The 14125-nt window shown below is 39.1% G+C and overlaps 1 protein-coding gene across 2 annotated transcripts in view; it reads left to right on the top strand.

Annotated features, from left to right (window-relative positions):
• BRINP3 (BMP/retinoic acid inducible neural specific 3) overlaps positions 1-14125 on the top strand; it is a 486084-nt gene that overhangs the window by 270607 nt on the left and 201352 nt on the right. The window lies entirely within an intron of this gene.

Below are 14125 nucleotides of genomic sequence, written 5' to 3'. Positions count from 1 at the left end.
TGTTCTGCACAGGCTCTTCTGTCCTCTACTATCTCCTGGAGGAGAAAGCTACATAGAGAGAAAACCCCAGGGACTGTAGGAGTTTGCCTTCAAATATTTAAAAGAATGTTGTTGACTGCAAAACTATGAGGAAATTACCTGACATGAGGGAAGAAAATTACACTATAGGATTGGAGAAGAGTATCTGACACTCACTCAGGATCCAGAAGGGCTTCCCTGATGGCTCAATTGGTAACAAATCCACCTGCAATGCAGGAGATCCTGGTTTGATTCCTGTGTCCAGAAGATCCAGTGGAGAAGGGATAGGCTACCCTCTCCAGTATTCTTGGGCTTCTCTTGTGGCTCAGCTGGTAAAGAATCTGCCCGTAACGGAGGAGACTTGGGTTTGATTCCTGGGTTGGGAAAATCCCCTGGATGAGGTTATGGCAACCCATTCCAGTATTCTGGCCTGGAGAGGTCCACGGACTGTATAGTCCTTGGAATCACAAAGAGTTGTACAGGACTGAGCCACTTTCACTTTCACTTTTCAGGATCCAGAAAAGTGTTCCCATAAGCCAGAAGGGAAATACTAACAATTCATGGAACACTGCATGAAATGCTTAGAAATGGCATGCCTCAGTGGTGGGGAATAAATAACTCAATTGACTATATTGAATTCTTCTCTAGACTCACCTCAAAAATTAATAAAACATAAGACCAAAATGAATCAGATTCTTTCTGAGAACTGCATCCCAGAACAAAGCTCAAGAATGCTTATAAGAATACAGGAAAAAAAAACAACCCTAACATCCAGCACAGTAAGATTCACAATGATAAATACTAGTAATGTTTACCAGGCAATGAACAGGCTAAAAAACAACAACAACAAAAAAAGTGTAGATGAGAACATTCAGTCAACTCAAACTGACTCAGAATGAGCACAAACATTAAACTTATCAGACCAGAACACTTAAATGGGTATTGTAACTGTACTCCATATTTTCTAAATTACAGACATGAAGATAGAAAAAAGAACCAAATTAAGGTTATTAAGATTAATATTATAAAGTGTGATGTAAAAAATGCACTGGATAAAATTAAATGCCTGTTACATGGCACAGGGAAAGACTGGTGAAATCTAGATGTAGATATATAAACAATTTGAAGTGAAAAACAGAGAGAACAAAATGCAAAAATAAAAATAAAACAATTAATAGTGAGCTGCGGGACTTGATGAAGCCATAAATATGTGTAATTAGAGTCCCCAGAGGAGACTGGGAGTGGAAGGAATTATTAGATACCTATTGCTATATAGTAATGTTATCATTACGTTCAGTTCAGTTCAGTTCAGTTCAGTCGCTCAGTCGTGTCCGACTCTCCGCGACCCCATGAATCACAGCACGCCAGGCCTCCCTGTCCATCACCAACTCCCGGAGTACACTCAAACTCATGTCCACAGAGTCGGTGATGCCATCCAGCCATCTCATTCTCTGTCGTCCCCTTCTCCTCCCGCCCCCAACCTTTCCCAGCATCACAGTCTTTTCCAGTGAGTCAACTCATCGCATGAGGTGGCCAAAGTATTGCAGTTTCAGCTTTAGCATCAGTCCCTCCAATGAACATCCAGGATTGATCTCCTCTAGAATGGACTAGTTGGATCTCCTTGCAGTACAAGGGACTCTCAAGAGTCTTCTCCAACACCACAGTTCAAAAGCATCAATTCTTTGGCGATCATCTTTCTTCACAGTCCAACTCTCACATCCATACATGACCACGGGAAAAACCATTGCCTTGACTAGACGGACCTTGGTTGGCAAAGTAATGTCTCTGCTTTTTAATATACTCTCAAGGTTGGTCATAACTTTCCTTCCAAGGAGCAAGCGTCTTTTAATTTCATGTTAGAGACTTAGAAAAAACACATTATACTGGTTTCTTTTTTTTTTTTGAAAGATCAAGACTCCAGGCAAGGCTTAGCTAATTCTCAAAGCAAGGTGTCCACAGAATTGTATTTTCACCTGAAAATCAACTTGGGAACCATCTTTTTCCAAGGTTCCATGATTGTTAATATCAATGATGTCCTTGTCAGTGTGAAGGTCCCTTCTTATTGGCTGTTGGTGAGAGGTGGTTCTCAACTATTTGCCAAGTGATCTCCTCCATATGGCAGTTCACAACTTGTTAATTTGTTTCTTCAGTTTTAGCAAGGAAGAGAATCATAATATAACATCACAATCTTATATAATGGACTTGTGGACTTGTAATCACATAATAACATGCATTACATAACTTTAACATATTCTAGGTTTAGAAACAAGTCATGTGAAAAGTAAAGTGAAGTCACTTAGTGCTGTCTGGCTCTTTGTAACCCCATGGACTGTAGCCCACCAGGCTCCTCCATCCTTGGGATTCTCCAGGCAAGAGTACTGGAGTGGGTTGTCATTTCCTTCTCCAGGGGATCTTCTTGACCCAGAGATTGAATCTGGGTCTTCCACACTATCAGTTCAGTTCAGTTCAGTGGCTCAGTCGTGTCCAGCTCTTTGTGACCCCATGAATCGCAGCATGCCAGGCCTCCCTGTCTCTCACCAACTCCTGGAGTTCACTCAAACTCATGTCCATTGAGTCGGTGATGCCATCCAGCCATCTCATTCTCTGTCGTCCCCGTCTCCTCCCACCCCTAATCCCTCCTAGCATCAGACTCTTTTCCAGTGAGTCAACTCTTCACATGAGGTGGCCAAAGTATTGGAGTTTCAGTTTTAACATCAGTCCTTCCAATGAATACCCAGGATTGATCTCCTTTAGAATGGACTGGTTGGATCTCCTTGCAGTCCAAGGGACTCTCAAGAGTCTTCTCGAGCACCGCAGTTCAAAAGCATCAATTTTTCAGCGCTCAGCTTTCTTCACAGTCCAACTCTCACATCCATACATGACCACGGGAAAAACCATAGCCTTGACTAGATGGACCTTGGTTGGCAAAATAATGTCTCTGCTTTTTAATATGCTATCTAGGTTGGTCATAACTTTCCTTCCAAGGAGTAAGCCAGATGCTTTACCATCTGAGCCACTAGGAAAGAAACAAGTCATAGGTCATATCTAAATTTAGTGGACGAAAACTACAGAAGATTGTGCATACCCTAAGGAAAGAGTTGGGAATGGACCTTAGAATCTATTGCCAAAGACTAAATGAAAAATACTTGAAAGGTTAATGACCAATTTCCAAATTAATTAGGATATTTAAAACCCACAGATCTTAGCAACACAAAAGATGCCAAACATGAGAAAGGTCAAGAAAATTACACCTAGCTAGTAGGCATTTCATTTGGGCTCCAAAATCACTGTAGGTGGTGACTGCAGCCATGAAATTAAAAGATGCTTACTTCTTGGAAGGAAAGTTGTGACCAACCTAGACAGCATATTAAAAAGCAGAGGCATTACTTTGCCAACAAATGTTCATCTAGTCAAGGCTGCGGTTTTTCCAGTAGTCATGTATGGATGTGAAAGTTGGACTATAAAGAAAGCTGAGCACCGAAGGACTGATGCTTTTGAACTGTGGTGTTGGAGAAGACTCTTGAGAGTCCCTTGAACTGCAAGGAGATACAACCCGTCCATCCTAAAGGAGATCTGTCCTGGGTGTTCATTGGAAGGACTGATGTTGAAGCTGAAACTCCAATACTTTGGCCACCTGATGTGAAGAGCTGACTCACTGGAAAAGACCCTGATGCTGGGAAAGACTGAAGGCAGGAGGAGAAGGGGATAACAGAGGATGAGATGGTTGGATGGCATCATCGACTCAATGAACATGAGTTTGGGTAAACACTGGGAATTGGTGGTGATAGACAGGGAGACCTGGCGTGCTGTAGTCCATGGGGTTTCAAAAAGTCAAACACAACTGAGCAACTGAACTGAACTGAACTGAGGCATTTCATAATCAGCTTCCTTGGTGGCTCAGATGGTAAGGGATCGGCCTGCAGTATGGGACACCTGAGTTTGATCCCTGGTTTGAGAAGATCCCCTGGAGAAAGGAACAGCTACCCATTCCAGTATTCTGGTCTGCATAATTCCATGGACAGAAGAGCCTGGCAGGCTACAGTTCATGGGATCACAAAGAGTTGGACATAACTGAGTGACTTTCACTTTTCATTTCATAATCAAATTGCTCCAAATTGTGACCCCATGGACTGTAGTCCACCAGGCTCCTCTGTCAGGCAAGAATACTGAAGTGGATTGCCATTTCCTTCTCCAGGGAATCTTCCTGATCCAGGGATCGAACCTGGATTTCCTGCATTGCTGGCAGATTCTTTACCATCTGAGCTATAAGGAAGTCCACAAATTTCTCAAAACCACTATTAAAAAGAATATCTTGCTTTCCATTAGTTATCAGAGGATTCCCAACCAGAAGAAATGGCCATTGTGCTAAGATATAAGGTTGACTAATACTATAAATGCTTAGATATAAATTCATGAGGTGCAGGGGTTCGGGGAAAGAAAGGACACATTAGGTGCAGAAGAATAGAGCTAAGGATGATAGCAGATTTCTTGAAAACAGTGCAAGAAAATAGTGGAGATGAGAACTTTAAAATACTAAAATATTCTGTCAATATAAAGCTTATTTTCTAATAAAATGTTTCAAAAATGGAAAATATATTTGCAAATGTATAAAATCTGCAAGAATCTCAGTGGCAAACCTGAATGAAAGAAATGATGTAAGAAAATTTTCAGGCAAGAAGGTAGCTAATGTCAGTCATTAAATACATAAATGTGTACTTACATAAGTGAATGAAGAAAAGTGAAAATGGTGCCAACACTGGTAATTATCTTTTATTATTGTTGTTTTATCTCTTTAAAAGAGAAGCATTTCTTTAAACAGTACCACAATCAGTGTATTTTGAGGTTTATAGGATATCTATAAATAAGCAGTAGGCCCACAATAGCATAAAGATTAGATGTGTACTGGATGTAGTTGACCCTTGAACAACATGTGTTTGAACTACAAGTGTCTACTTACAAGCAGATCTTTTTTCAATAGTAAATACTGCAGTACTACATGACCCATGGTGAGTTGAATCCATGGGTACAGAGTTAACTGTATAGAGGAACCATAGAGACAGATGGCCAATTATGAGTTAGACTCATTTTCTACTGTATGGAGGTTGGTACCCCTAACCTCCTCTTGTTCAAGGGTCAAGTGTATAAAATTTAAAGTTCTCATATTGTCAGTGAAATTCTGTAATATAATTTAAAGGTAGTTCGATAAGTGTGTATACTGTGAACCTTAAAACAACCACTAAAATAAGAAAACGTTATAGTTAACAGGATGGAAAGGTAATATAATAGAAATCTTTTAAAATTAATCCAAAGGAAGTTAAAAATAAGAAAAAGGGAAGAAAGAACAGAATGGGAAATAGAGAATAAATATTAAGTAAGTAGACTTAAACATAATAATATCAATAGTGTAAACATTCTATTAAAATACACATCAGTGTCACACTGAATTTTTTAAGAAAGCAAAATTTGACTATGCATTTTCTACAAGAGAATCATTTGAAATTTGAAAGTAAGTTAAAAGTAAAAGGATGAGAGTAGATATGTGATTGTAACACTGGAGTGGCTATCTTAATATAAGAAAAGCATGTTCCAGAGAAGAATCTTACCAGTTGTTGAGTCAACTCAGTCGTGTCCAACTCTTTGTGACCATAGACTATAGTACACCAGGCTTTCCTGTCCTTCAGCATCTCCCAGAGTTTGATCAGTCTCATGACCACTGAGTCAATAATGCCATCCAACCATCTTGTCCTCCATTTTCCCCTTCTCCTCCTGCTTTCACTCTTTCCCAGCATCAGGGTCTTTTCTAAAAAGTCAGCTCTTTGCATCAGGTGGCCAAAGTATTGGAGCTTCAGCTTCAGCATCAGTCCTTCCAATAAATGCTCAGGGTTAATTTCTTTTAGGATTGACTGGTTTGATCTCCTTGCTGTCTAAGGGACTCTCAAGAGTCTTCTCCAATATCATAGTTTGAAAGCATCAGTTCTTCAGGGCTCAGCCTTCTTTATGGTCCAACTCTCACATCTGTACATGACTACTGGAAAAATCAAAGGAAAAGGCTACCCACTCCAGTATTTTGGCCTGGAGAATTCCATGGACTCTATAGTCTTGAGCTTCCCTGATGGCTCAGATAGTAAAGCGTCTGCCTGAAATGTAGGAGACACGGGTTTCATCCCTGGGTCAAGAAAATCCCCTGGCAAAGGAAATGGCAACCCGCTCCGGTATTCTTGCCTGGAAAATCCCATGGACAGAGAAGCCTGGTAGACTACAGTCCATGGGGTCGCAAAGAGTCGGACATGACTGAGCAACTTCACTATAGTCCATGGGGCCGCAGAGTCGGACACAACTGAACGACTTTCACTTTCAAGTTCAAGTTATACAATGGGGAAAAAGAGCTAGGAAAGATGTCTGTTGAAGCATTTCAGGCTTTCACCAAGTACTAGGCACTGACCTTCCAAGTGTGGATGGAGAAGCCTGCAAGGAAGAAGGTGAACTCCAGTGTGCAGAAAGTCAAGACAAGACTAAAGCAAAGAATTCTGCAGGATCCCAGGAGATCAGCAGCCAAGCCTTCAAGCTGGAAGAGATTCCCCTTGATGCAGAAGTTGGCAGCTGGGTTGTGAAGAGTGTGTTAATTTCCTGAATCTCACTCTTGGCCAGATCCTAAGTCCTTCTGAAAGGAAAGTGCTGATGCTCTCTTCCAACTGTTTTAAGCCAGAAGTCACTAAATCAAATCAAATTTTGAAGAAAGTTCAGGTCCACCTCAATTCCAGATTAGACTATTGGCAGTCACACAATAGAAACCTAATACAGGAAGAAGTTATACTTATTTTCAGAGGAAATATTATTTACATAGAGTCTTCTTTTTGCTGTTTATTTTTCCTTTTTTCTTATACACGATGTTTGACAATAGCAATAATATATGAAAAAGCAAGGGAATGTGGACTCAAAGGGCATGGCAGGCAGTAGTCAAGGAAAGCAGACTAAGAAATGTGTAATTATTCTATGGTCAAACATTTCCCATTGTATGCCTTGAACTTGGTGAAAGCCACAAATGCATCAGAGGGTTTCTCCCAAAGCCTTGTACTTAAGGAAAGCACAGTTGCTTCCCTCAGCTATGCTGTTTTGCACCTAACTTCTCATGTGCTAAATTCATGTGGTCAGTGACGGCTGATGGCAGCAATTGACTGGGAGGGTGTATACTCACTTTGGAACTTCCTGGTATTTTAATCCATCATACTGGCACTAACAAAGATACTAAACATTCAATTCTAGTTTCCCTTTATTTTGTCAATGGCAGATTTATCCTCTTCCCTCTCTGCCAGAGATTAGAGTAGCCAAGTGTTCTTTTCTCTCAGAAAAAGCTAATTATTTTCTGGATTTAAATATATTTACAGCATCCGCTGTACTCTTATAGTTAAAAAGAAAAACTTTGAGTTTATCTGGCTTTCATTGTTAGGATGAGAATGATGGTTTCTTATGATTTTCTGCATCCTAACTAGAGTTGGAAGTCCTTACTTTTAGCCTCTGCTATTTCATTTCTATTTCTCTGTATCCCTTGATAACTATATAAATTTGCTCAAAACACTATATTGGATCACGTAAGTTTTTCTCATATGAGGTCACAGAAACTTCCTGGAAATTATTAAGACACTCTAGGTTTTTATTTTATACTCCATAACATTTCTAACATTATTCCTTTTGAAGTGCATGAGCTCTAACATCGTACTTCTTCCCCTCCTCCACCCTTAAAGACTTTAGAACCAATTAAGACGTACTCATAGAAATCATCAAGACCGAATTTAAAGTATAAGCTCTCTTTCTAAGCATTTGGGAAACTACAGACACAACAGGCTTCTGAACAGTTCACTCCCAATTAAATACCTAGCACTCTCCCCCCAGGCAGAGCCACTCCTATAACCTTAACCTATTAAAACAGGAATATAACTCCTCTGGTGGACCTGTCCAAGTGGTATTTCAGAAGGAGCAAAGTAGATAATGCATAATCCCTTCCTTCAATATCACTGATCAGTTATTCTTTTATCTTTGATGGAAGCTATTGAATGTGGGAGGGAGTTGGGTTAAGAGAGGGCATGAGAGGTATCCTAGTAAAATTCCTGCCAGTGAAACATTAGACAAAATAAAAAGCCCTTTCTCTTCTAGTAATATCCAGGGCATCTTTCTTAGTTTGAATATAACCAGTTTCTCAGGATGTTTAAAGTAACACTGTATTTATTAGGACCACTGTTCTTCTTCTTGGTTAGTCCCTAAGTCACCTCTGACTCTTTTGAGACCCCATCAGGAAGTCTGTTTTATTGCCTGGGATATTACCTCCTCCATGAAAAACAATTAGATGACACTCTTTAAAACCTAATACATGTTGATCACAATCTCCCTGCCTTTATCTAGAAAAACAACACTGTTTTGATTTTTGCTTTGTTTCAATGTACTTGCTGATATTAGATCACTAAATTTATGCAAATCTTTGTTATTTAACTTTATTTAGAGATAGGAGGCACAAGTCAATAGCGTTGAGTCAGGGATCATATCTATCTTTCAGAACTCTAAGTTGGATTGTTAGAAACAATGATTTGGAACAAAGGCTCTCAAGAGCAATACTTTAAATCAATAAATCTTGAAACTCCATTTCTTCCCACATATAAATTAAACTTGCAGTTCCCAGAGGAATATAAAAGAGCAAATGTCAAACGATATCCCTGTAAAAGGGTCCTTCTGTTTCACTAAACCCATGATGACTGCCTACCAGGATTGCTTGAATTAGTTAATCTGGCAGGTGTCAGCAGAAAAACTAAAGGTAGGTCTAAAAAACCTCCTGGACAATGCAAATATTTGAGCTCCCTGAATGTACACACATGTGTATGTATTTATACACATATATATATATATATATAATGTAAAATCAGACTTTTTCAAAATGCTTACTCTATTATGACCACACCTCAAAATTTGATACCATTCAAATTTCCAGTAGTATAAAAATAAGAGGATTTAAGTCATAGATTAGGGAAAGAAATAGATTTTCAGAAAATTGCTAGATAATTTTAGAAATAATCTCCAAAAGATGCTGTTTTCTAAATCCACTGATGCTTATACAATTTCCTATGAAACAGTTTTGGTAAAAGCCAGTCAAAAAGCAGATATGCTTGGTTTGTGGGTCCGCCACAGAGGAAAGAACTTTGATACATTCATCACCTTCATAGTTGCAGTACTTATATCCCACACAGAGAGGTGTTCTTCTCAGGGGGAGTCTATGGAAAGCCAAAAGAATCACTGCTGACTTGTCTAGGAAAACTGTTATCTTCACAGAGTCAAATATTCCTATAATAATTAAAACATTTGCACTCATTAAGACATTCAACCAAAGTCTAGGAATAAAAACCTACATTTCTATCTAGATAGTAGGGCAAAATATAGAATCTTTTCTAACAACGTCAGTATAGCAATCTTTAGGAAAGAAGAAAAAAAAGGAAAGATAAAGAAAGAAAAGAAAAAGCAAAACAAACATTTATTGATGCCTTTACACAATATTGTTGTTGTTAAGTCATGTCTACCTCTTTTGTGACCCCTTAGACTATAGCCCACCCAGCTTCACTGTCCATGGGATTTCCCAGGCAAGAATATTGGAGCAGGTTGCCATATCCTTCTCCAGGGAATTTTCTTGACCCAGGGATCAAACTCACATCTCGTGAATTGGCAAGTTGATTCTTTACTCTTGAGCCAACAGGGAAGATCTTATATAATGTACCCATTGTGAATAAAGAGAATGCCTTTTTTTGGCAGTTAGGAATAAATGGAAATTTATGTTATATGTTAATTGAAATTTCAATTCTATTTATAATATGGAAAAAATAAGACAACAGGTAGGAAGTTTTCCAAGTTAGAACAATATTTTAATATAACAAACTTGTTTTATTGTAGTTTTATATGAGTAAATGGGAATTCAGTTCAGTTCAGTTCAGTCACTCATACGTGCCCGACTCTTTGCGATCCCCATGAATCACAGCATGCCAGGCCTCCCTGTCCATCACCAACTCCTGGAGTTCACTCAGACTCATGTCCATCGAGTCAGTGATGCCATCCAGCCATCTCATTCTATGTCGTCCCCTTCTCCTCCTGCCCCCAATCCTTCGCAGCATCAGAGTCTTTTCCAGTGAGTCAACTCTTCTCATGAGGTGGCCAAAGTATTGCATTCAGCTTTAGCATCGGTCTTTCCAATGAACACCCTAAATCCTTTAGATCAATCTTAAGGATTGATCTCCTTTAGAATGGACTAGATGGATCTCCTTGCAGTACAAGGGACTCTCAAGAATTCTCCAGCACCACAGTTAAAAAGCATCAATTCTTCGGCGATCAGCTTTCTTCACAGTCCAACTCTCACATCCATACATGACCACGGGAAAAACCAAAGCCTTGACTAGACGGATGCTGGTTGGCAAAGTAATGTCTCTGTTTTTTAACATGCTATCTAGGTTGGTCATAACTTTCCTTCCAAGGAGTAAGCGTCTTTTAATTTCACGGCTGCAATCAGCATCCGCAGTGATTCTGGAGCCCAAAAAATTAAAGTCTGACACTGTTTCCACTGTTTCCCCATCTATGTCCCATGAAGTGATGGGACCAGATGCCATGATCTTTGTTTTCTGAATGTTGAGCTTCAAGCCAACTTTTTCACTCTTCTCTTTCACTTTCATCAAGAGGCTTTTGAGTTCCTCTTCACTTTCTGCCATAAGGGTGGTGTCATCTGCATATCTGAGGTTATTGATATTTCTCCTGGCAATCTTTTTTTTAATTTTTTTATTGGAGGCTTAAGAAAGGCAATGCCAAAGAATGCTCAAACTACCGCACAATTGCACTCATCTCACACGCTAGTAAAGTCATGCTCAAATTCTCCAAGCTAGGCTTCAGCAATATGTGAACCTTGAACTTCCAGATGTTCAAGTAGGTTTTAGAAAAGGCAGAGGCACCAGAGATCAAATTGCCAACGTCTGCTGGATCATGGAGAGAGCAAGAGAGTTCCAGAAAAACATATATTTCTGCTTCATTGACTATGCCAAAGCTTTTGACTGTGTGGATCACAATAAACTGTGGAAAATTCTGAAAGAGAAGGGAATACCAGACCACCTGACCTGCCTCTTGAGAAACCTGTATGCAGGTCAGGAAGCAACAGTTAGAACTGGCCATGGAACAGACTGGTTCCAAATAGGAAAAGAAGTGCATCAAGGTTGTATATTGTCACCCTGCTTATTTAACTTCTATGCAGAGTGCATCATGAGGAACGCTGGGCTGGAAGAAGCACAAACAGGAATCAAGATTGCTGTGGTGCTGGAGAAGACTCTTGAGAGTCCCTTGGACTGCAAGGAGATCCAACCTGTCCATTCTAGAGGAGATCAATCCTGGGTGTTTATTGGCAGGACTGATGCTGAGGCTGAAACTCCAATACTTTGGCCACCTCATGCAACGAGTTAACTCACTGGAAAAGAGTCTGATGCTGGGAGGGTTTGGGGGCGGGAGGAGACAGGGACGACAGAGAATGAGATGGATGGATGGCATCACTGACTCGATGGACATGACTCTGCGTGAACTCCTGGAGTTGGTGATGGACAGGGAGGCCTGGTGTGCTGTGGTTATGGGCTCGCAAAGAGTCGGACACGACTGAGCGACTGAACTGAACTGAACTGAATTACTTTACAATATTATATTGGTTGGTTTTGCCATACATTGACATGAATCCGCCTTAATTCCAGCTTGTTCTTCTTCCAGCCCAGCGTTCCTCATGATGTACTCTGCACAGATCCCTTATGATTATACAGTGAAAGTGAGAAATAGATTTAAGGGAGTATATCTGATAGATAGAGTGTCTGATGAACTTTGGATGGAGGTTCATGACATTATACAGAAGACAGGGACCAAATGGGAAGTAGAGAGGTTAAAATAATAATGAATTTAAAATGGGAGAGTGGAGTCAGCAAGGATCATAATATGTGGAGCAATATAATGAAATGTCAGAACCATTTTTGATTTTGAATAACCCCCAATTTAAAACTAAAATGCATGTAATTACAGATTTCCTCAGAAACATATTGGCCTTGGAAAACATGCACTAAACCTGATCAAGTAACATTTTCGTTAATCAGGTTTTTGTTCATAACCAACCAACATTTTTATTAGTGAATTCATAAGATTATACAATGTATTTTATTGCTCATATTTTTCTTTCCTGCTGGACTTTCTTTTGATGTCATCTTAAATTGATTCATTTTACTGATGTCTCAAAGATCTCCCTATTTAGTATTGTTTATTTAGTCATTTAAAAACATATAAATTCATTCGTTAAGCCACTCACTCACACATTTTTATGTAAATACTTAACAATATGAATTCTAGAAACAGAATGTCTGCATGACAGCTTCACTAGTCATGACACCTGGATGAATTAATGCACTCAACTTCTCCTTGACTTAGGTTCATTGTCTCTAGACTGAGGATTATATAGATATGTTGTGAGGGTCAAATGGGTTAATATTTGAAGTGAAGTGAAGTCGCTCAGTCGTGTCTGACTATTCCCGATCCTGTGGACTATAGCCTACTAGGCTCCTTGGTCCATGGGATTTTCCAGGCAAGAGTACTGGAGTGGGTTGCCGTTTCCTTCTCCAGTGTATCTTCCTGTCAGGGATTGAACCCAGGTCTCCCGCATTATAGACAGATGCTTTACCATTTGAGCCACCAGAGAAGTCAATATTTGAAAGGTTCTCACAGCAATGCCTAGCATGTAAAAGTGCAATGAAGTGTTAGCTGTAATTATTTAACACATAGTTATTGAGCTCATGCTATATTACAAGAAGTAGTTTATTTATCTTCTGATCTCTCCACCCTGAGCTCAGTACAAGATAGGAGCTCAATAAATGCTAATTGAAATTAAATGAACCTAACTCAGCATGATCTGAATTGATGATGTTGTAGCAATCAGAAACTGCAGCAACCCGAGTTTCAGACTGCTAAAATTAGGTAAGTGACAGTAACTATTTAGTGGATGTTGAAATGGCTTTGAAAAGTTTCATAGGAATCCCCAATACGCCTCTATATTTATTTCAGCATCCTCATATTTCTTCTACCTCTGCGTAGCAGAGTAGCAACTCTCCTACTAAGCAAAAAGAAAACTCAAAATCCTCCTTTAGAAATACCTTATTTTAAAATAAGAATGTAGAATTGGTTGTTTCTTATATAATAATTCAGTATATTCCACTTCCTGTTTTGCAAAGCATCAAGCCCATATCACAGCTAAACTAGGACATCCCATCACTATAACTAACATGTTAAGCTCTTTGGCAGAGTCTCCTCACCTTTGAAATGCTGGCAGCACCATAGAACACATGCAGTACTGCACTTGGTGACTGACACTTAACAAATATTTGTTGAGTGCATTCTGTTGAATTTGTGGAAGACCAGATGCCAGTAACAAAGGTGCTTAGAAGGGAAAAGTCAGCTTCCTAAACTAAGTGCAGATTGACTATCTGTCAAATCTTATTCACAATATAGCTGACTATTCTATAGAAAGTAGTGAGTGAATTTCATTCATTGAGTGAATAGGAATTTGATTTTTTCAAAATCATCTTTTTATTTTAGTCATTAGTGTATGAATACAAAAAGAATTGGTTTGATTTCTTATATTTGGTAAAAGCTCTGGAAAAGTAAGAAATTCTTAGTCGGGATGGGAATAAATATGCATGGTTTATGAGTTATCTGGGTACTTAAAATTTGTTTGTTGTATTTTTAACTAAGAATTTATTTTTAGAGAAGTTTTAGGTATGCAATAAAATTAAGGGGAACAGATGCTTCTCATATAACCATGCCTCTATGTTTGTGTAGCCTCCTCCATAATGATCTTCCATCAGATGGTACATTTATTGAAATGATGAACCTGTATTGACACATCATAGTGACCCCAAGTCTACAGCTTACATTATGGTTCATTCTTGTAGTATGTTCTATGGGTTTAGATACATGTATAATGGCATGTATCTATTATTATTATCATACACATATTTCTACTGCCGTAAAATTCTCTGCAATACATGACACTACCCTTATGGCAGAAAGTGAA

The sequence above is a fragment of the Moschus berezovskii genome, chromosome 17, assembly GCF_049115385.1.
Source record: "Moschus berezovskii isolate FMDL1 chromosome 17, NW_MosBer_1.0, whole genome shotgun sequence".
Lineage (NCBI taxonomy): Eukaryota > Metazoa > Chordata > Mammalia > Artiodactyla > Moschidae > Moschus > Moschus berezovskii.
Note: the sequence above shows the minus strand (reverse complement) of the source record. Positions and strands in the feature narration are given on the sequence as shown.